Below are 27,551 nucleotides of genomic sequence, written 5' to 3' on the forward strand. Positions count from 1 at the left end.
CAAGAAGGATGCTCTTATCTGCACCGACAAGATCTACCGGGAAGTGGCAGCCGCAACGGATCGCAAGCCACTTGCCGTTGAAGCTCCCGGGGGGAAGAAGACCAAGTCCGGCAAGAGTTCTGATGCCCACTCCGGCAAGCGCACCTCTTCGGAGTGCTGCGCTGCCGTTGAGGATGCACCATCGAGCTCCACCGGCAAGTGTAAGAAGACAATGGCAGCTCCGCCAAAGACCAAGAAGGTGTCTGCCAAGGAGCACGACATTGGTGGTACCTTCACCATCAGTGCCACTCTCGACCCTAAATAGGAAAGCACGCTCATTGCTTTCCTGCGGGCGAATGTCGACGTGTTTGCGTGGCAACCGTCTGACATCCCCGGTGTTCCCAGGAAAGTAATTGAGCACCATCTTGCCGTTTGTCCTCATGTGCGGCCCGTCAAGCAGAAGGTCAGGAAGCAAGCAGTGGAGCGCCAAGAATTCATCGCAGAAGAGATCAAGAAGTTGGAAGCAGCAGGCCTTGTCAGAGGAGTGATCCATCCTACGTGGTTGGCCAATCCTGTAGTCGTGCGCAAGGCGAACGGGAAATGGAGACTTTGTATTGACTTTACCGATGTTAACAAAGCTTGTCCCAAAGACCCATTTCCTTTGCCGCGCATTGACCAAATTGTTGACTCCACGGCCGGATGTGATTTGCTTTCATTTCTTGACGCATACTAAGGATACCATCAGATCTTCATGGCAGAAGAGGATGAGGAGAAGACCGCATTCATCACTCCATGTGGCACGTACTGTTTCATATGGATGCCTTTCGGTTTGAAAAATGCTGGTTCAATATTTGCAAGAGTAGTCCAAGTCGCTCTTGAGCCACAAATACACAGAAATGTAGAAGCCTACATGGATGACATAGTGGTCAAGAGCAAGGACAAGGCAACTCTGATTCAAGATTTAGACGAGACCTTTGCAAATCTGCGCAAGATCAACCTCAAGCTCAACCCCGAGAAGTGTCTGTTTGGAGTCCCCTCCGGCAAGCTTCTCGGGTTCTTCGTGTCTCAGCGGGGAATCGAAGCCAATCCCGACAAGATCAAGGCCATTGAGCAGATTGAAGCACCAAAGCGCGTCAAGGATGTACAAAGACTTGCCGATTGCATGGCTGCTCTCAGCAGGTTTATCTCTAGGTCTGCTGAGCGCGCCCTGCCGTTTTTCAAAATATTGAAAAAGGCAGGTCCAATGAAATGGACTCCGGAAGCGGAGGCTACGCTGCAAGACTTGAAGAGATACCTGTCCTCCGCTCCAACACTTGTCGCACCTAAGCCACAAGAGAAGTTGCTGCTGTATATAGCGGCAACCAATCAAGTGGTTAGTGCTGCGTTAGTAGCAGAGAGGGAGGCAGATGACGAGCCAGCAACCACGGCAGGCGCATCCAGCGACAAGCAGGGGGCTTCCCCGACAAGATCTGGTCCCGACAAGGAAGGATCTGCGCAAATGCGCGAGGAGATACAGAAGAGAATGGTGCAGCGCCCAGTTTACTTTGTCAGTTCCCTACTGCAGGGGGCTAGGTCAAGGTACTCTGGCGTGCAGAAATTGCTTTTCGGCCTTCTCATGGCCTCGAGAAAGCTGCGCCATTACTTCCAAGCACATGAGATCACAGTTGTCACTCGCTTTCCACTGAAAAGGATACTACAGAATCCAGAAGCGACAGGCAGGATTGTTGAGTGGGCACTGGAACTGTCAAGCTTTGGCCTCAAGTTGGAGAGTACTTCAACTATCCAAAGCAGAGCATTGGCAGAATTCATAGCAGAATGGACGCCAACACCAGATGAAGAAATTCCTGAAACGAGCATCCCCGTCAAAGAAGCGAGCATGGAGTGGCTGATGTACTTTGATGGTGCCTTTTCGCTGCAAGGCGCCGGCGCTGGCGTGCTGCTTGTCGCACCCACCGGAGAGCACCTCAAGTACGTAGTCCAGATGCACTTTCCCAAGGAGCAAGCAACAAACATATTGGAGAGTATGAAGGCTTGCTTGCCGGTCTCAGGATCGCGGCAGACCTTGGGATCAAGAAGCTCATTGTCAGGGGTGACTCGCAGCTTGTCGTCCGCCAAGTGAACAAGAGCTATCAGAGTCCGTTGATGGAAGCCTACGTCGACGAAGTGAGAAAGCTAGAAGAGCACTTTGACGGCCTACAAATGGAGCATGTTCCAAGATCTCAGAACACCATTGCCGATGGCCTATCAAAGTGCGCCGCACTTAAGTTACCTGTGGAACCAGGGATCTTTGTGCTCAAGCTGACTCAACCATCTGTAACGCCATCAACTGGACAGAGCAAGAAGAGGAAGTTGATTTTTGGTGACTATTTGCCGGCAGAGCTCCCCGAAGCCGCCGCCAAGAAGGTCCCCAAGATCAACGCCAAGAGCGCTGAGGAGCAGTCTGCTCCGGCAAGCCCTAGGGTTTGTTCCTTTGAAGCAGAAGCTCCCGACAAGCTTTGCTCCGGCAAGCTTGCTGGGGAACGTCAAGCTCCGGCAGAGCCGCAGGTTCTCGCCGTAGAAGCGGACGTTCCCGCAGCAACAGATTTGCCTTGCGCTGAGGAGCAGTCTGCTCCGGCAAGCCCTAGAGTTTGTTCCGTTGAAGCAGAAGCTGCCGACAAGCTTTGCTCTGGCAAGCTTGCCGGGGAACGTCAAGCTCCGGCAGAGCCCCAGGTTCTCTTCGTAGAAGCGGATGTTCCCGCAGCAGCAGATTTGCCTTTTGTCCTTGTTGTCGAGCCACAAGCTCCAGCATGGGCACAGCAGATTGTCCGTTTCCTTCAGACAGGAGAACTTCCCGAAGAGCAAGAAGAAGCGGAAAGAGTAGCCCGGCAGTCAAGTATGTACCAGTTTGTCGACAAGACACTGTACAGAAAAAGATTCAACGGTGTGAAATTGAAGTGTATTCACCGGGAAGACGGACAAAAGCTGTTGGCAGAGATACATGGAGGCATATGCGGACACCACATTGGCGCAAGAGCACTTGCCGGCAAAGCATTCCGGCAAGTTTTCTTTTGGCCGACAGCCCTCCAGGATGCAACTGCACAAGTAACCAAGTGTGAAGCGTGCCAGTTCCATTCCAAGCAGATACACCAACCAGCTCAAGCTCTCCATACGATCCCTTTATCCTGGCCATTTTCGGTCTGGGGGCTCGAAATCCTCGGCCCCTTTCCCCGAGCAGTCGGGGGCTTTGAGTACTTGTACATTGCAATCGACAAGTTTACAAAGTGGCCGGAAGTGGAACCAGTGAGGAAGGTGACAGCACAGTCAGCAGTCAAGTTCTTCAGGTCGATTGTTTGCCGCGTCGGGATCCCTAACAGGATAATCACCGACAACGGTACGCAATTCACGAGCCGCACCTTCATGCAGTACGTCCAAGATCTTGGCGCCAAGGTCTGCTTCGCTTCTGTTGCTCACCCGAGAAGCAACGGTCAAGCGGAGAGGGCAAATGCTGAAGTGCTGCGTGGGCTCAAGACCAGGACTTTCGATAGGCTGCACAAGTGCGGAAGAAACTGTATCGAGGAGCTGCCGGTGGTTCTTTGGTCGGTCAGGACGACGCCAAATCGAGCCACTGGCCAGACACCTTTCGCTCTAGTCTATGGAGCAGAGGCAGTTCTCCCCACGGAACTCGTATACGGGTCACCTCGAGTGCTCGCTTATGATGAGCTTGAGCAAGAGCAGCTGCGACAAGATGACGCGCTACTCCTCGAGGAAGACCGTCTTCAGGCTGCTGTACGAGCTGCTCGCTACCAGCAAGCTTTGCGCCGCAACCATAGCCGCAAAGTTAATGCCAGAAGTCTCGAGGAAGGCGACCTTGTTCTTCGGCGTGTTCAGTCCGCCAAGAATTCCAACAAGTTGACGCCGAAGTGGGAAGGCCCTTACCGGGTGAAACGAGTCACTAGGCCTGGCGTTGTCTGCCTTGAGACCGAAGATGCCATTCCGGTGAGCAACTCATGGAACATTGAGCATCTTCGTAAGTTTTACCCGTAAGGCGCGGTTGCTGGAACTCATTCCGGCAACCACCTTTTGTACAAGTCTTGCTGCTGTTGCATGTAATCCTTTGTACAAAGCCGGGCGCAGACCCCGTGCATAAGTAAAGCTCATGTGCTCCGCACATCTTGTCAATTTCATGCTTTATATTTTTTGCATGTGTTATCTGACACTTTGTGCAGGACCTACTCCCCGGTAAGCAATAATGAGCCATAAGGCTCCATATCTTTATTTTCTCTTCTTTCTTTTTTCTCAAGGAAAGGAAGGTTCCCTCGCCCACAAGTTTGCCGGGGGGGAAGGAGAAGATAATAGTATGGACCAGGCGTCGTTCAAGAAAGTTCCGCCTTACCGGGAAGCAAACAACAGAAAAGCTAAGTTGCCAAAGTTTGAGCAATCAGATTTTTTAAATTTTTAAGTTATCTCCCTTGAACGACCGCACTTTGTATGGAAAACCTATGCACGGAGGAACTAACTCGTAGCTAGTTGTGCCCTTACTTTGTTTCGAGTCTGCTCAACAACTTAAGTGAGCTGCAACTGGTTGCGACAAGGTTTCTTGTCGGTAGCGGCACCGCCAGCAGGCTGCTGACGTCCTGCACTCAGCGCTCGCGGCCCAGGTGCCCGCACCGGCAAGTTCCCTAAAAGCGTAGGGTAAAAAACATACAAAGGGAGGAATCAAGTAAAGGGAATAACGTTGCAATCATTTCCCGGAATAGAGATATATTACAAGATAGCTTGTCGTGACTCTAACAGATTGTTTTCATAACATGACAAAGAGCGACAAGAAAAGAAGAAAACGGGCAGCCTAGTCTACACGGTCGCCCTCGATCCTCTTGATCCCGCTCACCTTGTCCACAATGGGTGCGACAAGGGTCTTGAGCGCCTCCAGATCAGCATCCGGCGGCAAGGTCTTGAGGACGTTGGTGAGGTTGAGGCCCGGATTGCGGAAGGCCACCTTCACAAACACTTTTTGAAGAGCTCCCACGCAGATCTTGTGCGACTCGTCCGCCAGCTGCTTTGGGATCCTCTCTCGGAGTCGCTGGAGGACCGTCGCCACGCCTTTGAAGAACAAGGTGAGCTTGGCGCTGGGTTGGAGGTTCTCATCAGAGGGATACCCGAGGTCCTCCACCCCTAGCTGCGCCAGCTCCCTGTCAACATCTGCGGCAGCACTCACGAGACTTTCCGTCCAGTGCTCCACATTCTCCCTGAAAGCATTCTGGGCCGCGGCAGCACTCTCCAGCAGCGCCTTGTCGGCCTTGATCTCCTCCTTCAAGGCCGCCTCCTGCTCCTTGGCGCCGTCCAGCGTCTTGGTCAAAGTGGTCAGCTTTAACTCAAGATCCGCGTTGGAGTCCTTGGCGGCGCTAAGCTCCTCACCGCTCGCCTTGAGATTGGCCTCCAGCTGCGCCACCTTCATCTCCAGCTCCTTCTTGGCGGCCTCGGCGGCTACAGCAGCATCCTCCGCTTGCTTGAGGGCTCCACCAAATTTTTCCTCGCGCGCGGCAAGCTCCTCCTCGTGGGCGTCAAGATTGACCTTCCGCTACGCCAGCTCGCCCTCCTGCGCAGAAAGCTTCTCAGCGGCAAGCCGCTATTGCTCTCTGACTTCAGCCTTCTCGAGGAGGAAGGCCTTCTGCGCTTCGGCAAGTAGCTCCCGCTCCTCTGCCAAGGACCGGAGAGCTTCCTGGTGGAGACCCTGGAGCTCCTCCGTGCGCTTCTCGATGTCTGCTCCCGCCTTCGCGACAAGCGCCTCGCGGGATTCCAGCTTGGCTTGCCGCGCACGGTAGAGCGAGAACAACTTCCGCAGCAGCCGCTCCTCCTCCGGCTCGTTGCTGCTGCTGCTCGGCGCGTCAACCAGCGTCAGCCCAGCGGAGGCGAGCACCTCCCCGTCGAAGATCTCTCCCTCGACCGGCGCCCTGGAGCTTGACGCCCAGGGGAGGTTGATGAAGACGCCATCGCCGGCCTTCATTTAGACGCCTGGCTGGGGCTCTTCGGAGCCTGGCGCTGCGGCAGCGGTGGACGGGTCGGTGGTCGGCGTAGCGCCTGGCGCTCCTGCGGCCTCAGGGCCGTCAGTGCGATCGCCGGACCCCTCGCCAGTTGCTGCGGCAGCAGCCTTGGCGGCCTCTCCGCCGGCGGGATCGTCAGCACCGGCTGCTTCTTCAGCGGCAACCTCGGTCTCCATCGGCTCCGTAGCAGATGGGTCTGACAGCCGGAAAAGGGAGAAGAGTCAAGAAAATACCCAAGAAGATCAAAAGAAGAAGAACCCAAGGGAAGTCTTGCAGCGAAAGGATTACCTGTACCGGGTTCTGCAGTCGTGTTCTCCGCCGTCGGGGGCCCGCTGGTGTTGTCCCTTGCCGGAGACTTCTCCCTTACCGGAAAGCTCTCCCTTGCTAGAGGACTCTCCCTTGGCTCCTGGTGGGGCTGCTCTGCTCCTACACAAATCAACAGTCAGATATCAGCAAAGACAGAGCATCCATGTGCACCTCACAGCGGAAAGCAAACCATATACTTACGTTGGGGGCTGCTCTGGAGAAAAGTTGCCGGGTCCGGCAGGGTTGTCTCGGGCGCACCCCCTGCTGTCGCAGTGGGCTCGTCCTCGATGACAATCACCGGGACCTTGGCTCTCTTTGCTGCTCTCTGGGCCAGAGTCCTAAAGAGGAACAAGTTCAGAGTAAAACAAATGAGATACAAGACAAAACAGCAAGAATTGAAGAACTACAAGTACAACAAGAGAATCTTACTCTTCTTCTTCCTCGTCGGAGCTGAACGCGGAGAAGTTGAAGTCTGGCTCACGTCCAGCGTGAGGAGGCGGAGGAGTAGGTTCCCTTGGCCGCTTGGCGGGAACAGTGGCGGTGGTCTGAGACGACCCCGCTCCGGCTGTCGCCGCGGCGTGAGAAGCGGCAGGAGTAGAAGCGGTGGTCCGGGAGGGCCCCGCTCCAGTTGCCGTCGTAGCATGAGGTGCTCCCACGGCAACAGTGCTTGCCGCGGTGGAGCGTGTCACGCGGCACGACGACTGTTGACCCGCCTGCCGCTCCGCTACGTCACCGGCCTTGCGGAGACGCCTTCTTGGTGGGGATGGAGGCTCTGCTTGCGGCGAGCTGCCTGAAGATGAGGAGGAAGAGGAGTTGATTTCCAGTGAGCCACTCGTATCCTTGGCAGGCTCGCTCGACTCGACGCCATGCCCGGCAAGCCCTTTCTCGCCGGTGGGCTCCCCTCGCTCGGCACGGCTTGTCGCCTCTGCTGCCTCTGCCTCCTCCATGGTGAATCCAAATTCGCCCGTGGCTGCGGCTGCCGCCGCCTCTTCCAGCCTAGTGGCGATGCGTGTCATCTCCGCATCGGTGGTGTCGCGGGTGAGGCTATCCTTCTCGTCGGAGCGGATCGGCACATCTACCAAGCCATCAAAGAATTACTGCACGACATCGTCTGCAGGCTCTTGCCAAGTTGGGACAATTCCATGCGAGTCGCACAGCGGCATCATTGCACGGATGCGGTCGAGCGCGGAATTGTTGCACAACGGAACGACACCCCCCGGTAACCTGAACACTTCGGGATGTTGAGGGTCGTACTTGAACAGCTCCTGGAGCATCGCGTTGAGCTCCAGAATAGTGAAGTTGAAGTTTAGGCCCGGCCGCAGCCTCATGATATCCGCCACATTCTTGAACTCCTAGGCGGGTCTCCCCCGTTCCTGCAGGGGGGCGATGCGGCGGCGAAGAAAGTCTGCGCCAACAACGCCTACAGTAAGCCCGGCAAGCCTGAGGCGCAGGATCCGGGTGACGGCAATCTTCAGCCTGTCATCTTCCGGGGCCACGTCACTCCAATCGCTGCCGCGTGCTACTGGGGCTTGGCGCCGGGCGGTAAACGGCTGCGGGTTCTCCTCGTCGATCCAGCACCAGTCTGCCCTCCATTCCTCCCACTTGCCGCGGAACTCTCCCTCCGGATAAGTTTCCTTCTTGCTGGCCCTCGAGATCCAGGCGATTCCGCCGGATAAAGGCTCTCCTCTCTCTACTCAGGGTATAAAGAAGTGGCGAAATAGGGCTACATTGGGATGGACTCCGACAAAGTTTTCGCAGAGATGTGCGAAAACTGCCATGGTCAGAACGACATTGGGGGTGAAGTCAAGGAGGTGGAATCCGTAGGTGTTCATGATATCGCAGAAGAACTCAGAGAAGGGCGGGAAGAGCCCGCAGTAGAAGAACAAGGCGAAGAGAGGATATCCATTTGGAGCCGTTTTCCAAGCGGCGGCTGGAAGTACCTTCGTGCGCGGGTGCGCCCGCGTCTCCGTCGACCAGAAGAGGTAGTAGTTCTCCCTCAGCTCCCTCGCGGCGAGCTTGGGGGGGAAGACTGCCCGCTCCTTTCGCAGCGCCGCAAGCCGCTGCGCCTCGATCGACTTCACAACCTTCCCCTTGTCGGCTTTCGGAGCCATGGCGGAAGTGGTGGAGGAGGTCAACGGCGTTGGTGGTGCTGGTGGCGATGGGGGGCGGGGCGCTGCTCTCTTTCGGCTTTGGGAAGACGAGGGAGCGGCGGAGATTTCCGAGATTGAAGCAGCAACCGGTGAATGGGCGAACTACCCCTGTTTCCCCTGCTTATAAAGAGGGAGGGGGCGGACGTTCCGCATTTCCGAATAAAGAAACCACCCACGATCTCTCCCACGACGCCGCATTCAACGCGTGTCGTTCGGGGAGGGCGCGGTGGATACGGAGAGAGATACGGCGTAACCTAGGCCGCGCGTGCCCGTGCCCTGTTTTGGGCCTGGCCCAACAGCGCTCGGCACCGTGTATGGCCCAGGCCCGGGGGCTCCTGTCGGTGTACTAGAGTAGGGGTACCCTAGTTTCCCGAACTTGTGCACGGGCAGTCGCAGCATCCCGCGGCAAGGCTTGCCGGGTGACCGCCAAGGTCCTCCGTGGTTCCTTTGGAGCCATTCAAGAACAAAGTATCCAAGCCAAGGAGACAAGACCCCGGCAAGAGGAGCTTGCCGGGAAGGCTAACAAAGGCATCTCAAGACCCCGGCAAGAGGAGCTTGCCGGGAAGGCCAACCAAGGCATCTCAAGGAACTTGCCGCGACGTGCCACGCTTCCCGGCAAGGCCCGGTGAGCGACAAGCTCCCGGACGCGACAAGACAACGACCGCGGCAAGGCGCTTGCCGCGGCAAGCCATCACTCTGTGCTCGCGCTCCAGCACATCCACCAACATGTCGCTCTGGGACCCTTCCAGGCGTACGTGGCGGAAGGTTGTGTAGCCAGGGGTGCGCGGTGGCAAGCGGCGCTGACAAGATCGCCATCGTGGCGAGCGGTGGCGTCCCTGACGGTCCCTTTTGCACTATTTAGGCGACGCAGACGGGCATTTAATGCCCTTGTCCCCTGCTGTCAGGGTTAGGTATGATACACTGTAGCAGGTAGCTGTACCTACCGCAGCACCTTTCCATTTTTGCCCTTGTCTATGTTTCCACCTGTCGGTGACCCCTTGAGCATATAAAAGGAGGCCCATGCGCAACGTAGAGGGGGTTAGCTGGTTCGGAAAAAGAGAACACTCACGCTTGGTCTCGTTAGCTGCTGGAGTGTACTGTAGCACTCCGTGCTCCCGAGCAAGAACTCAATACAAACCACAAAGCAGGAGTAGGGTTTTACGCATCCGTGCGGCCCGAACCTGGGTAAACCGCTCGTGTGTTTTGCCTTGATCCGCTCTTCGTGCGACCTCCGCCCCCGCCGAACCGAAAGGGACCCGGCCCGCCGGTCCCATAGGTGCTCGTGGATCAGAACCCCGGCACCATCCTTCTTATCCGCCAAATACTTGGGGCAGTTCCGCTTCCAGTGACCAGTCTGCTTGCAGTAGAAGCACTCAGTTTCAGGCTTAGGTCCAGACTTGGGTTTCTTCTCTTGAGCAGCAACTTGCTTGCTGTTCTTCTTGAAGTTCCCCTTCTTCTTCCCTTTGCCCTTTTTCTTGAAACTAGTGGTCTTGTTGACCATCAACACTTGATGCTCCTTTTTGATTTCTACCTCCGCAGGTTTCAGCATTGTGAAGAGCTCGGGAATAGTCTTATTCATCCCTTGCATATTATAGTTCATCACGAAGCTCTTGTAGCTTGGTGGCAGTGATTGGAGAATTCTATCAATGACGCAATCATCTGGAAGATTAACTCCCATCTGAATCAAGTGATTATTATACCCAGACATTTTGAGTATATGCTCACTGACAGAACTGTTCTCCTCCACCTTGCAGCTATAGAACTTATTGGAGACTTCATATCTCTCAATCTGGGCATTTGCTTGAAATATTAACTTCAACTCCTGGAACATCTCATATGCTCCATGACGTTCAAAACGTCGTTGAAGTCCCGATTCTAAGCCGTAAAGCATGGCACACTGAACTATCGAGTAGTCATTAGCTTTGCTCTGCCAGACGTTCATAACATCTGGTGTTGCTCCAGCAGCAGGCCTGGCACCCAGCGGTGCTTCCAGGACGTAATTCTTCTATGCAGCAATGAGGATAATCCTCAAGTTACGGACCCAGTCCGTGTAATTGCTACCGTCATCTTTCAAGTTTGCTTTCTCAAGGAACGCATTAAAATTCAACAGAACAACAGCACGGGCCATCTATCTACAATCAAACATACATAAGCAAGATACTATCAGGTACTAAGTTCATGATAAATTTAAGTTCAATTAATCATATTACTTAAGAACTCCCATTTAGATAGACATCCCTCTAATCTTCTAAGTGATCACGTGATCCAAATCAACTAAACCATAACCGATCATCACGTGAAATGGAGTAGTTTTCAATGGTGAACATCACTATGTTGATCATATCTACTATATGACTCACGCTCGATCTTTCGATCTCAGTGTTCTGAGGCCATATCTGCATGTGCTAGGCTCGTCAAGTTTAACCTGAGTATTCTACGTGTGCAAAACTGGCTTGCACCCGTTGTAGATGGACGTAGAGCTTATCACACCCGATCATCACGTGGTGTCTCGGCACGACGAACTTTGGCAATGGTGCGTACTTAGGGAGAACACTTTTATATTGATAATTTAGTGAGAGATCATCTTATAATGCTACCGTCAATCAAAGCAAGATAAGATGCATAAAAGATAAACATCACATGCAATCAATATAAGTGATATGATATGGCCATCATCATCTTGTGATTGTGATCTCCATCTCCAAAGCACCGTCATGATCACCATTGTCACTGGCGCAGCACCTTGATCTCCATCGCAGCATCGTTGTCGTCTCGCCAATCTTATGCTTCCACGACTATCGCTACCGCTTAGTGATAAAGTAAAGCATTATAGCGCGATTGCATTGCATACAATAAAGCGACAACCATATGGCTCCTGCCAGTTGCCGATAACTCGGTTACAAAACATGATCATCTCATACAATAAAATTTAGCATCATGTCTTGACCATATCACATCACAACATGCCCTGCAAAAACAAGTTAGACGTCCTCTACTTTGCTGTTGCAAGTTTTACGTGGCTGCTACGAGCTTAATCAAGAACCAATCTTACCTACGCATCAAAACCACAACGATAGTTTGTCAAGTTGGTGTTGTTTTAACCTTCACAAGGACCGGGCGTAGCCACACTCGGTTCAACTAAAGTTGGAGAAACTGTCACCCGCAAGCCAGCTATGTGTAAAGCACGTCGGGAGAACCGGTCTCGCGTAAGCGTACGCGTAATGTCGGTCCGGGCCGCTTCATCCAACAATACCGCTGAACCAAAGTATGACATGCTGGTAAGCAGTATGACTTATATCGCCCACAACTCACTTGTGTTCTACTCGTGCATATAACATCAACACATAAACCTGGCTTGGATGCCACTGTTGGGGAACGTAGTAATTTCAAAAAAATTCCTACGCACACGAAAGATCATGGTGATGCATAGCAACGAGAGGGGAGAGTGTCATCTACGTACCCTTGTAGATCGACAATGGAAGCGTTTGGTTGATGTAGTCGTACGTCTCCACGGCCCGACCGATCAAGCACCGAAACTACGGCACCTCCGAGTTCTAGCACACGTTCAGCTCGATGACGATCCCCGGACTCCGATCCAGCAAAGTGTCAGGGAAGAGTTCCATCAGCACGACGGCGTGGTGACGATCTTGATGTACTACTGTGCAGGGCTTCGCCTAAGCACCGCTACAATATTATCGAGGACTATGGTGGCAGGGGCCGCCGCACACGGCTAAGAATATGATCACGTGGATCAACTTGTGTTCCTCTGGGGTGCCCCTGCCTCCGTATATAAAGGCTCAAGGGGGGTGTGGCCGGCCTAGGAGAGGCGCACCAGGAGGAGTCCTACTCCCTCCGGGAGTAGGATTCCCCCCCCCCCCAATCCTAGTTGGAACAGGATTCACGGAGGGGGGGAAAGAGGAAGGGGGCCCGACCCCCTCTCCTTGTCCTATTCGGACCAAGGGAGGGGAGGGGCGTGCGGACCATCTCTGGCTGCCTCTTCTCTTTTCCACTAAGGCCCACTAAGGCCCATATATCTCCCGGGGGGTTCCGGTAACCTCCCGGTACTCCGGTAAAATCCCGATTTCACCCGGAACACTTCCGATATCCAAACATAGGCTTCCAATATATCAATATTTATGTCTCAACCATATCGAGACTCCTCGTCATGTCCGTGATCACATCCGGGACTCCGAACAACCTTCGGTACATCAAAGGGTATAAACTCATAATATAACTGTCATCAAAACCTTAAGCGTGCGGACCCTACGGGTTTGAGAACAATGTAGACATGACCGAGACACGTCTCCGGTCAATAACCAATAGCGGGACCTGGATGCCCATATTGGCTCCTACATATTCTACCAAGATCTTTATCGGTCAGACCGCATAACAACATACGTTGTTCCCTTTGTCATCGGTATGTTACTTGCCCGAGATTCGATCGTCGGTATCCAATACCTAGTTCAATCTCGTTACCGGCAAGTCTCTTTACTCGTTCCGTAATACATCATCCCACAACTAACTCATTACTTGCAATGCTTGCAAGGATTAAGTGATGTGCATTACCGAGAGGGCCCAGAGATACCTCTCCGACGATCGGAGTGACAAATCCTAATCTCGAAATACGTCAACCCAACATGTACCTTTGGAGACACCTGTAGAGCACCTTTATAATCACCCAGTTACGTTGTGACGTTTGGTAGCACATAAAGCGTTCCTCCGGCACACGGGAATTACATAATCTCATAGTCATAGGAACATGTATAAGTCATGAAGAAAGCAATAGCAACATACTACATGATCGGGTGCTAAGCTAATGGAATGGGTCATGTCAATCAGATCATTCAACTAATGATGTGATCCCATTAATCAAATGACAACTCTTTGTCCATGGTTAGGAAACATAACCATCTTTGATTAACGAGCTAGTCAAGTAGAGGCATACTAGTGACACTCTGTTTGTCTATGTATTCACACATGTATTATGTTTCCGGTTAATACAATTCTAGCATGAATAATAAGCGTTTATCATGATATAAGGAAATAAATAATAACTTTATTATTGCCTCTAGGGCATATTTCCTTCAGGATGGATATAGCTGGATGTAGGATTTGCTAGTTTTGGGTGAGATATTATGCTTCCCCTGTATCCCCAACACCTGATTGCATAACCGGAAAGTTTCGGAAGTTTATAAGTGGGAATTCAAGTAGCTCTTAGGATATCTTTCCGACAGATGTATGATACAAAATTGGGGTTCGACGTCTAGTGGTCCACCTATTCAAGGTCGGTTTTACAGTGGTCTCGTTGTGTCTTAAAGAGTCCTTGGCTATGCCAACTCGGGGACACTTCGTATGTCATGTGCACTGCCTTGTACATGATGGTGCTGTACGATCGAGCCCGTGTAGGCCCCACCACGAAAACTTCGGATGAAATCTCTATCATATGTTTGTTCCGGCTTATTCTGCAAGCCAATCCTTTGTTTTTGTTTGGAGTTGTGGTATTCGAGTTGCTTCAATGTCAAGTGTTGATTCCATACCTTCCTCAAATGGTGTTCTCATACTCCGATGTGGATACCAATCCTTCTTGATCATCAAGATTGTCTCGTCAATCCTTTTCACTGGCGTGTTTCTCTTCAAGTGGATCCGATCATTCCAATTCAGCAAGATCTATTACTAGTTCTCAACGGTGTTGTTTTCATCCATCTCCAAGTTGCTTTTGTTTTTCCCGCCCACCCACCCCTTTTTCTTCAAGGACTCAGATTTCTTATTCAAGTATCCTTCTATTGATGGGAAGCCTCTCCATTTCTTTTTCCGTTAATGTTCTTATCCGGTGATTCTCATGAAGATTTTAATGGAGCTTCAAGTTCGTCACTCTTCACTCATTTTCTTCTCTGGTGGATTCAATTCAAGCTTTGTTGATCATATTCCTTTCCTCATTTCAAGGCTTTCTCATGCCGGCGCAATTCTTAATCGTTCACCTCTCGATATCCTATTGTCCCGGAGTGCTCAAGATATCTCAGAAGGCTCGTCTTTTCATTCAAGATCAGTTCAACCTATTTCGAGGTTGTTATCTCATTCAAGACATTTAATTCAACCGGTGAAACCTCTCTTTTAAATCATTTCAACGGTGTTTCTTTTGAGTGGGCCCTAACCCACAGGTCTTTTTCCAGGATCTTACCTGACGCTTCTAATTCTCCCGGAGACATCCTTAAAATAATTTTCGAAGTTTGACGTAAGAATGAATTGCCATCAGTGAAATGTTCTCCTCTAAGATCTTTCAAATTCTTTTCATCGTTGGCTCAACCTTTCCATTATTCATTCCGGACTGCCTCAACAATTCACGATGGTGTTTCTCGTCGTCGTTTGAAGACCGAAGAAGATTCTTCTTTCAACCTTTCTCCATTCTCTTCAAGATTCGTCATTCGAGACTGTTGTCATCCTCTCATAATTGTTTTCGATTGTCGGAATTTTTTCTCACCCATCCGGAGTAATTCAGGAGTCTTTTTAGTTTGATTCTCTGAAGGCCATCATTTCGGGATTATTCATTCTCAGCTTTCAGCTCTCTTTCTCTAAATCTTACCGGTGCATCATTCAAGTATTCTCTTATCAGCTCATGATCTCTTCGTTCTCATGTATCTAAATTCTCTCAAGCATCTTCGTTCATTTGCTAATTCTTCCCGGTGTCTTCCTTATCTTTTCTTTGTTCATTTTTAACTCTTACGGTGGTTCGTTCAAGATTTCTCTTCCTTATCAATTCATTCGTTATTTCAATTCTACTAGTGGTTCGTTGAAGACCTTTCTCAAGTTTGCGCTATATCTCTCTTAATCCTTCCAATGGGAATAAGTTGTTTGCAATCCATTGCTTGTCATCAATTTAAATTGGTGAAGGATACGCCTAATGTAATTCTTATTCTTGTTTCATCCTAATGATTAATTCTTATTCCGGAGGCCCTTCAAACTCTCGGTTTCATTTGTTTCATCTTCTCTTTTTCCCGGAGTTCCAACCTCTTTCAATTATATTATCACGGAGATCTATCTAAATTTTTACAAGGTTCCACCTTGTGTTTCCAACTACCCTTTCTTTTCATTTGATCATTTTTTTGGCTACCGGAGTTCCTAATGAAGGTTATACATGTTGGTTCATCAAGGATTTTTATCCATTATCAAAGTTTTTCATCGAGATTCGTTTCTAAGGAGCTCAAACATTCTTCATCTTGCAATCTGGAGTGCAAATTCTTTCAACCGTACCATTCGAGGTGGTATTATGGCATTCTTGATGATTTGAGTTCATGTTTCATATTCCACATGTTGTCAAGGATGAGGTATCTTAAATCCATCGACCTCTTCGTTGGAATTATCATGGGTTATATTTCACCTAAAGCTCTTCCCTAAGGATCGTGCTAATTATGGTGCTTATAATTGACCCAAGTTCTTCATTATCCTACCGGTGAATAAGTTTCTCGTCTCCTTATTGATATCAATCCAATCTTTGGTTTTGTTAGTGGCTGGTTCTCACCTCATAATTTGAGTTGTATTCCATAAGACCATATCAAGCGTATTCTTTCCGTTGTTGGTGCTCCAACAACTTCGTTCGACCCTTCTCCTAAAGATGCCTTTCCAAACCCTCTTGTGACAGAGGTTGACATTTTCTTCTCCATTCTTTTATTTCTATTATCTATATTTTATTCTTTCGTTCCGGAGGCCTTGTGATGTTGCTCTTTTCAATCACCATCTTGAATTGTGAAGATCGTGTTCTTTTCATGATTATCCATTTAACCAAAGTGTCGTGCCCTCTTTTCAAGTTCTATCACCTTATCAAGTTCTTATTCAATTCCTTTCTTTTCAACCGGAGTGCTGCCCGAATTTGGTCTTCCTTGATCCCCTTCCTTAACCGGAGTGTTTTCAACATATATCTTCCCTTCAACCTCAAGGTTTTCGCAATGTTCTTTGCCCCTCTTTTCTAATGGAGTGTTTTCAACTTCACTTATCTCCGTTGTAATATTTTCTCGAGTTGGCTTAACCTTTTCAAGGTTCTTTGGTTTCACTCGTTTGTCAATGAAGCAACTTAGATTTACCTCTTCTCTTTCTCTTCCGTTTTCCCTCCGGTGCCATTCTAGATCTCGGGACGAGATCCTCTCATAGTGGTGGAGTGTTGTAATGCCCCGAGACCGATGTGCCAGGTGTCGTCCAGTTATTCGATGTTGTTGCCATGTCATTCTCTTGCGTGTTGCATCTTGTCATGTCATCATCCGCATTGCATCATCATGTTTTCAAAACTTGCATCTGTCCGGGTTCCCCCAGTTCTGTCCGTTGTCCGTTCTGAGTCCAGACACACTTGCACGCGCCCGCGACATGTCCGAAATATTATTTTATAAGTGGACGGAAAATATTCTCGGAATGGGATGAGAGTTGACGTGTTGTCTTATTATAGTGTAGATAGACCGCCTGTCAACTTTCATCGCACTCGGAGATCGTTTGATGCCCCAACGGATAACTATAGCGGCATTATAGCCGGTCTAATGTCGGACATTTTCTGTCTCCGGAAACAGATGCCGGGCCCTCTCTCTCTCTCTTCTCCCCCTCGCAGTCTCGCCACAACCCACCTAGTCCATCCTCCTTCCCCTCTTCGCTTCCGGAGTTGTCCGATGCGACCGCACGGTCCGAAAACCTCTCTGCATAGTGCATCGAACCCCTCACGTGAGCGTCCGAAAGTTGTCCCGGACCCGACCCGAGGTGTCGCCATCGTTGTGTCCGGATCATCCCCTAACGTATACAAAACGTCACAGTTTTCTTATTTGGACTTCCTAGCTATTTTTATACGCGATCGTCCAATTGCGATCGTAGGGTCGAGATAGCCCCTAACCTAATCCGTGATGTATATTTATAGTCCACCCCTAGTCTAATTTCAGACCAAATCCCTAAAATCTAGGACTTGTCCCTTCACCCGCCGCCACACTCTCCAAAAAATCTCCCCTCGGGATCCATCCCTCCCCAACCATCGTTCGCCACCTACAGCCTCCAGATCCCAAGCCACGTCGCAGCCTCTTCTGTTCGCCGCCTCCTTCAGGTCGCTGCGCACGCACGCCAAGTTCCTGCCGGAGTTCCGTCCGCCACCGTTGCCTGGAACCGAGGCTGGACAACTCGATCCGCCCGTTCGGTCCTCCTCTGCTTCGAACCACGCCGGCGACCCCGAGTTTCAGAGGACGTGCGCCGCCTCCTTCAGTGCCGCCCATGGCCTCGTCTTCGGCCAGTCCGAGCCGTCCCCGACCTCCACCTCGTCGCTCACGCAGTCGCCTTGCTCCGCCCTCGCCGTCGTCCTGCCGGTGAGTAGCACCAGCAGGTCGTCCTCGCCGCACCAGCTCCCTTCCCTTTTCTCTTCTTTACTGAAGCTTCCGCGCTCTCACACGACCCTCTTTCTCTCGCTGTCCTCTGTTACAGCTCCCAGATCCGCACCTTCCTTCGTTCCCTGCACCGCCGCATCGCCGGAGCAGGAGCTCCATCCGCCGCCGCGCCCTGCATCGACTGAAGCCGCCCCGCGTCTCACCTCCTCTGTCTGCTTCCTCTGCATCGAGCGAGGCCAGGCAACTGCGCCCTCGTTGACTTCTCGTCGTGAGGCTCCAGTCAGCCTCGTCCCGATCTCCAGGCCCACATCTGCCAGCCCGCGTCCAGCCTCCCCACCGAGCCGGCCCATGAGGCCTGGTGAGCTTCAGATCCAGCGCCCTCACTCTGTGCACTCTTGGGCCAGCTAGATTCGGCCCGATGTGGTTTTTTTCCGTCTGCGAATTTGTCTAATTTTCCAGAGATGACAGATTTGCAGAAAAACCCTCATGTTCATGCATTTATTATCTCACAAACCATGCATCGGATTAAAACAACTTATATATGCAAAATGCTTAGAATTCTATCTAGTTTCATAATATGCTGCTTTCATGCATGTTTAAAATGTTTAAATTGCTATTTGTTTAATGTTTCTCAAATGCCATGTTAAAATGATTTATTTCATAACTAAATAACCGTAGCTCCATTTTTAACAAACTTTATATGTAAATGGGGTAGAATTTTGCCTAGTTTAACATGGTGGCATCATCTTGCATTTTCATAACTATAAAATATGGTTTAGGGCAGAACAGGACCAAACCTAATATATGCACATGGGGATTTACCGGAATTGTTGTTCGTTGTTTCTGCCCTCATTTAAACTTGTCTAGATAGGTAGTTTTCTTTCGCTTCACCCTCTTGCCATGTTAACCAACATTTAATATTGTTGGGTACATAAACGAGATCGAACTAAATAACTTATTGTGGTGTTTTGTCAATATGCAACTCGTTGCATATTGAGCTCCACTTAATTTGTAGAATTGTTTGTGCACTTTGCCATGCCATGCCTCATTAAACCGCACATGCATCATACTTGGTTGTGCATCATGCCATGTTTATTTGGTGGTTGTTTATGTTGGGTTTCGTAGTAATTTCCAAAATTTTCCTACGCACACGCAAGATCATGTGATGCATAGCAACGAGAGGGGAGAGTGTTGTCTATGTACCCACGCAGACCGACTGCGGAAGCGTTGACGCAATGTAGAGGAAGTAGTCGTACGTCTTCCCGATCCGACCGATCAAGCACCCAAACTACGGCACCTCCGAGGTCGAGCACACGTTCAGCTCGATGATGATCCCCGGACTCCGATCCAGCAAAGTGTCGAGGAAGAGTTCCGTCAGCACGACGGCGTGGTGACGATCTTGATGTACTACAGCAGCAGGGCTTCGCCTAAACTCCACTACAGTATTATCGAGGAATATGGTGGCTGGGGCACTGCACACGGCTAAGGAATAGATCACGTGGATCAACTTGTTGTGTCTTTGGTGCTAGCCCTGCCCCTCTATTTATATGTTGAGCCCCGGGGTCGAAACTTGGAGCAAAAGCCTCCTCAAAGTCGGTTTTGCACGAAAGGCAAGAGTCCCAGTCGGACTCCAGGACCAAACGCCACAATCCTTGGCATCTGGCCCAGACACCATGGGCCTCGGCGTCTGGCCCAGGGCCAGATGCCAGGGTCTCCGGCGGTTGGCCCCCTGGCCTCCGCAAAACTCCTTTTGCACCGACCTAAAGCCTCATGGGCTTGACCCCTTGGCCTAACCATATCATCCAATATATGAATCTTTATGTCTCGACCATTTCGAGACTCCTCGTCATGTCCCCGATCTCATCCGGGACTCTGAACTTCTTCGGTACATCAAAACATGTAAACTCATAATATAACTGTCATCGTAACCTTAAGCATGCGGACCCTACGGGTTCGAGAACAATGTAGACATGACCGAGACATGTCTCCCGTCAATAACCAATAGCGGGACCTGGATGCCCATATTGGCTCCTACATATTCTACGAAGATCTTTATCGGTCAGACTGCATAACAACATACGTTGTTCCCTTTGTCATCGGTATGTTACTTGCCCGAGATTCGATCGTCGGTATTCCTATACCTAGTTCAATCTCGTTACCGGCAAGTCTCTTTACTCGTTCTGTAATACATCATCCTGCAACTAAATCATTTAGTTGCAATGCTTGCAAGGCTTAAGTGATGTGCATTACCGAGAGGGCCCAGAGATACCTCTCCGACAATCGGAGTGACAAAACCTAATCTCGAAATACGCCAACCCAACATGTACCTTTGGAGACACCTGTAGTACTCCTTTATAATCACCCAGTTACATTGTGACGTTTGGTAGTACCCAAAGTGTTCCTCCGGTAAACGGGAGTTGCGTAATCTCATAGTTAGAGGAACATGTATAAGTCATGAAGAAAGCAATGGCAACATACTAAACGATCAGGTGCTAAGCTAATGGAATGGGTCATGTCAATCAGATCATTCTCTTAATGATGTGATCCCGTTAATCAAATAACAACTCATTGTTCATGGTTAGGAAACATAACCATCTTTGATTAACGAGCTAGTCAAGTAGAGGCATACTAGTGACACTTTGTTTGTCTATGTATTCACACATGTATTATGTTTCCGGTTAATACAATTCTAGCATGAATAATAAACATTTATCATGATATAAGGAAATAAATAATAACTTTATTATTGCCTCTAGGGCATATTTCCTTCAGTCTCCCACTTGCACTAGAGTCAATAATCTAGATCACATCACCATGTGATTAACATCGATAGTTCACATCATCATGTGATTAACACCCATAGTTCACATCGCCATGTGACCAACACCCAAAGGGTTTACTAGATTCAGTAATCTAGTTCACATCGCTATGTGATTAACACCCAAGGAGTACTAAGGTGTGATCATGCTTTGCTTGTGAGAGAATCTTAGTCAACGGGTCTGCCACATTCAGATCCGCATGTATTTTGCAAATTTGTATGTCAACAATGCTCTGCATGGAGCTACTCTAACTAATTGCTCCCACTTTCAATATGTATCTAGATCGAGACTTAGAGTCATTTAGATTAGTGTCAAAACTTGCATCGGCGTAACCCTTTACGACGAACCTTTTTTCACTTCCATAATCGAGAAACATATCCTTATTCCACTAAGGATAATTTTGACCGCTGTCCAGTGATCTACTCCTAGATCACTATCGTACTCCCTTGCCAAACTCAGTGGTAGGGCATACAATAGATCTGGTATACAGCATGGCATACTTTATAGAACCTATGACCGAGGCATAGGGAATGACTTTCATTCTCTTTCTATCTTCTGTCGTGGTCGGGCTTTGAGTCTTACTCAACTTCACACCTTGTAACACAGGCAAGAAACCTTTTCTTTGACTGTTCCATTTTGAACTACTTCAAAATCTTGTCAAGGTATTACTCATTGAAAAAACTTATCAAGTGTCTTGATCTATCTCTATAGATCTTGATACTCAATATGTAAGCAGCTTCACCGAGGTCTTTCTTTGAAAAACTCCTTTCAAACACTCCTTTATGCTTTACAGAATAATTCTACATTATTTCCGATCAACATTATGTCATTCACATATACTTATCAGAAATGTTGTAGTGCTCCCACTCACTTTCTTGTAAATACAGGCTTCACCGCAAGTCTGTATAAAACTATATGCTTTGATCAACTTATCAAAGTGTATATTCCAACTCCGAGATTCTTGCACCAGTCCATAGATGGATCGCTGGGGCTTGCATATTTAGTTAACACCTTTAGGATCGACAAAACCTTCTAGTTGCATCGTATACAACTCTTCTTTAGTAAATCCATTAAGGAATGCAGTTTTGTTTATCCATTTGCCAGATTTCATAAAATGCGGCAATTGCTAACGTGATTCGGACAGACTTAAGCATAGATACGACTGAGAAAATCTCATCGTAGTCAACACCTTGAACTTGTCAAAAACCTTTTGCGACAATTCTAGCTTTCTAGATAGTAACACTACTATCAGCGTCCGTCTTCCCCTTGAAGATCCATTTATTTTCTATGGCTTGCCGATCATCGGGCAAGTCAACCAAAGTCCATACTTTGTTCTCATACATGGATCATATCTCAGATTTCATGGCCTCAAACCATTTGGCGGAATCTGGGCTCATCATCGCTTCCTCATAGTTCGCAAGTTCGTCATGGTCTAGTAACATGACTTCTAGAACAGGATTACCGTACCACTCTGGTGCGGATCTCACTCTGGTTCACCTACGAGATTTGGTAGTAACTTGATCTGAAGTTACATGATCATCATCATTAGCTTCCTCACTAATTGGTGTAGTAGTCACAGGAACAGATTTCTATGATGAACTACTTTCCAATAAGGGAGCAGGTACAGTTACCTCATCAAGTTCTACTTTCCTCCCACTCACTTCTTTCGAGAGAAACTCCTTCTCTAGAAAAACTCTGAATTTAGCAACAAAAGTCTTGCCTTCAGATTTGTGATAGAAGGTGTACCCAACAGTCTCCTTTGGGTATCCTATGAAGACATATTTCTCCGATTTGGGTTTGAGCTTATTAGGATGAAACTTTTTCACATAAGCATCACAACCCCAAACTTTAAGAAATGACAACTTTGGTTTCTTGCAAACCCACAGTTCAGATTGTGTCGTCTCAACGGACTTAGATGGTGCCCTATTTAACGTGAATGCAGCTGTCTCTAATGCATAACCCCAAAACGATAGTGGTAGATCGGTAAGAGACATCATAGATTGCACTATATCCAATAAAGTACGGTTATGACATTCGGACACACCATTATGCTGTGGTGTTCCATGTGGCATGAGTTTGTGAAACTATTCCACATTGTTTTAATTGAAGACCAAACTCGTAACTCAAATATTTGTCTCCGCGATCAGATCGTAGAAACTTTATTTTCTTGTCACGATGATTTCCCACTTCACTCTGAAATTCTTTGAACTTTTCAAATGTTTCCGGCTTATGTTTCATCAAGTAGATATACCCATATCTGCTCGAATCATCTGTGAAGTTCAGAAAATAACGATACTTGCCGTGAGCCTTAACACTCATCGGACTGCATACATCAAAATGTATTATTTCCAGTAAGTCAGTTGCTCGCTCCATTGTTCCGGAGAACGGAGTCTTTAGTCATCTTGCCCATAAGGCATGGTTCGCAAGCATCAAGTGATTCATAATCAAGTGATTCTAAAATCCCATCATCATGGAGTTTCTTCATGCGCTTTACACCAATATGACTTAAACGGCAGTGCCACAAATAAGTTGCACTATCATTATTAACTTTGCATCTTTTGGCTTCAATATTATGAATATGTGTATCACTACGATCGAGATCCAACAAACCATTTCGTTGGGTGTATGACCATAGAAGGTTTTATTCATGTAAACAGAACAACAATTATTCTCTAACTTACATGAATAACCGTATTGCAATAAACATGATCAAATCATATTCATGCTCAACGCAAACACCAAATAACACTTATTTAGGTTTAACACTAATCCCAAAAGTATAGGGAGTGTGCGATGATGATCATATCAATCTTGGAACTATTTCCAACACACATCGTCACTTCACCCTTTAACTAGTTTATGTTCATTCTGCAACTGCCGTTTCGAGTTACTTCTCTTAGCAACTGAACCAGTATCAAATACCGAGGGGTTGCTACGAACACTAGTAAAGTACACATCAATAACATGTATATCAAATATAGCTTTGTTCACTTTTCCATCCTTCTTATCCACCAAATACTTGGGGTAGTTCCGCTTCTAGTGACCAGTCCCTTTGCAGTAGAAGCACTTAGTCTCAGGCTTAGGTCCAGACTTGGGCTTCTTCACTTGAGCAGCAACTTGCTTGCCGTTCTTCTTGAAGTTCCCCTTCTTCCCTTTGCCCTTTTCCTTGAAACTAGTGGTCTTGTCTACCATCAACACTTGATGTTTTTCTTGGTTTCTACCTTCGTCGATTTTAGCATCACGAAGAGCTTGGGAATCGTTTCCGTTATCCCTTGCATATTATAGTTCATCATGAAGTTCTACTAACTTGGTGATGGTGACTAGAGAATTCTGTCAATCACTATTTTATCTGGAAGATCAACTCCCACTTGATTCAAGCGATTGTAGTACCCAGACAATCTGAGCACATGCTCACTAGTTGAGCGATTCTCCTCCATCTTTTAGCTATAGAACTTGTTGGAGACTTCATATCTCTCAACTCGGGTATTTGCTTGAAATATTAACTTCAACTCCTGGAACATCTCATATGGTCCATGATGTTCAAAACATCTTTGAAGTCCCGATTCTAAGCCGTTAAGCATGGTGCACTAAACTATCAAGTAGTCATCATACTGAGCTAGCCAAACGTTCATAACGTCTGCATCTGCTCCTGCAATAGGTCTGTCACCTAGCGGTGCATCAAGGACATAATTCTTCTGTGCAGCAATGAGGATAAACCTCAGATCACGGATCTAATCCGCATCATTGCTACAAACATCTTTCAACACAATTTTCTCTAGGAACATATCAAAATAAACACAGGGAAGCAACAACGCGAACTATTGATCTATTATATAATTTGCAAAATACTACCAGGACTAAGTTCATGATAAATTTAAGTTCAATTTAATCATATTACTTAAGTACTCCCACTTAGATAGACATCCCTCTAATCCTCTAAGTGATTACATGATCCAAATCAACTAAACCATGTCCGATCATCACGTGAGATGGAGTAGTTTTCAATGGTGAACATCTTTATGTTGATCATATCTACTATATGATTCACGCTTGACCTTTTGGTCTCCGTGTTCCGAGGCCATATCTGTATATGCTTGGCTCGTCAAGTATAACCTGAGTATTCCACGTGTGCAACTGTTTTGCACCCGTTGTATTTGAACATAGAACCTATCACACCCGATCATCACGTGGTGTCTCAGCACGAAAAACTTTCACAACGGTGCATACTCAGGGAGAACACTTCTTGATAATTTAGTGAGAGATCATCTTATAATGCTACCGTCAATCAAAGCAAGATAAGATGCATAAAAGGATAAACATCACATGTAATCAATATAAGTGATATGATATGGCCATCATCATCTCGTGCTTGTGATCTCCATCTTCGAAGCACCGTCGTGATCACCATCGTCACCGGCGTGACACCTTGATCTCCATCGTAGCATCGTTGTTGTCTCGCCAAGTTTATGCTTCTACGACTATCGCTACCGCTTAGTGATAAAAGTAAAGCATTACATCGCGATTGCATTGCATACAATAAAACGACAACCATATGGCTCCTGCCAGTTGCCGATAACTCGGTTACAAAACATGATCATCTCATACAATAAAATTCAGCATCATGCCTTGACCATATCACATCACAACATGCCCTGCAAAAACAAGTTAGACGTCCTCTACTTTGTTGTTGCAAGTTTTACATGGCTGCTACGGGCTTAAGCAAGAACCAATCTCACCTACGCATCAAAACCACAACGATAGTTTGTCAAATAGACTCCGTTTTAACCTTCGCAAGGACCGAGCGTAGCCACACTTGGTTCAACTAAAGTTGGAGAGACTGTCGCCCGCAAGCCACCTATGTGCAAAGCACGTCGGGGGAACCGGTCTCGCGTAAGCATACGCGTAATGTTGGTCCGGGTCGTCTCGTCCAACAATGCCGCCGAACCAAAGTATGACATGCTGGTAGGCAGTATGACTTATATCGCCCACAACTCACTTGTGTTCTACTCGTGCATATAACATCAACATAAATAACCTAGGCTCTGATACCACTGTTGGGTTTCGTAGTAATTTCCAAAATTTTCCAACGCACACGCAAGATCATGTGATGCACAGCAACGAGAGGGGAGAGTGTTGTCTATGTACCCACGCAGACCGACTGCGAAAGTGTTGACGCAACGTAGAGGAAGTAGTCGTACGTCTTCCCAAAACGACCGATCAAGCACCGAAACTACGGCACCTCCGAGTTCGAGCACACGTTCAGCTCGATGATGATCCCCGGACTCCGATCCAGCAAAGTGTCGGGGAAGAGTTCCGTCAGCACAACGGCGTGGTGACGATCTTGATGTACTACAGCAGCAGGGCTTTGCCTAAACTCCGCTACAGTATTATCGAGGAATATGGTGGCTGGGGCACCGCACACGGCTAAGGAATAGATCACGTGGATCAACTTGTTGTGTCTTTGGTGCTAGCCCTGCCCCTCTATTTATATGTTGAGCCCCGGGGTCGAAACTTGGAGCAAAAGCCTCCTCAAAGTCGGTTTTGCCCGAAAGGCAAGAGTCCCACTCCGACTCCAGGACCAAACGCCACAATCCTTGGCGTCTGGCCCAGACGCCATGGGCCTCGGCATCCGGCCCAGGGCCAGACGCCAGGGTCTCCGGCGTTTGGCCCCCTGGCCTCCGCAAAACTCCTTTTGCACCGACCTAAAGCCTCATGGGCTTGACCCCTTGGCCTAACCATATCATCCAATATATGAATCTTTACGTCTCGACCATTTCGAGACTCCTCGTCATGTCCTCGATCTCATCCGGGACTCCGAACTCCTTCGGTACATCAAAACATGTAAACTCATAATATAACTGTCATCGTAACCTTAAGCGTGCGGACCCTACGGGTTCGAGAACAATGTAGACATGACCGAGACACGTCTCCGGTCAATAACCAATAGCGGGACCTGGATGCCCATATTGGCTCCTACATATTCTATGAAGATCTTTATCGGTCAGACCACATAACAACATACGTTGTTCCCTTTGTCATCGGTATGTTACTTGCCCGAGATTCGATCGTCGGTATTCCTATACCTAGTTCAATCTCATTACCGGCAAGTCTCTTTACTCGTTCTGTAATACATCATCCCGCAACTAACTCATTTAGTTGCAATGCTTGCAAGGCTTAAGTGATGTGCATTACCGAGAGGGCCCAGAGATACCTCTCCGACAATCGGAGTGACAAAACCTAATCTCGAAATACGCCAACCCAACATGTACCTTTGGAGACACCTGTAGTACTCCTTTATAATCACCCAGTTACGTTGTGACGTTTGGTAGTACCCAAAGTGTTCCTCTGGTAAACGGGAGTTGCATAATCTCATAGTTATAGGAACATGCATAAGTCATGAAGAAAGCAATAGCAACATACTAAACGATCGGGTGCTAAGCTAATGGAATGGGTCATGTCAATCAGATCATTCTCTTAATGATGTGATCCCATTAATCAAATAACAACTCATTGTTCATGGTTAGGTAACATAACCATCTTTGATTAACGAGCTAGTCAAGTAGAGGCATACTAGTGACACTTTGTTTGTCTATGTATTCACACATGTATTACGTTTCCGTTTAATACAATTCTAGCATGAATAATAAACATTTATCATGATATAAGGAAATAAATAATAACTTTACTATTGCCTCTAGGGCATATTTCCTTCAGTTTACCATGTTGTTTGCTCTCTTTCCGGTGTTGCTTCTTCGGGTTGGTTCCGATAACGTCGCATTTGTGAGGATTCGTTCGCCTACGTCAGTTTGCCTTCTTCTTGGACTCGTTCTTCTTCCTTGCGGGATTTCAGGCACGATGACCATACCCTCGAAATCACTTCTATCTTTGCTTGCTAGTTGCTCGCTCTTTTGCTATGCCTATGCTGTGATACCTACC

The sequence above is a fragment of the Triticum dicoccoides genome, chromosome 2A, assembly GCF_002162155.2.
Source record: "Triticum dicoccoides isolate Atlit2015 ecotype Zavitan chromosome 2A, WEW_v2.0, whole genome shotgun sequence".
NCBI classification, from domain to species: Eukaryota; Viridiplantae; Streptophyta; class Magnoliopsida; order Poales; family Poaceae; genus Triticum; species Triticum dicoccoides.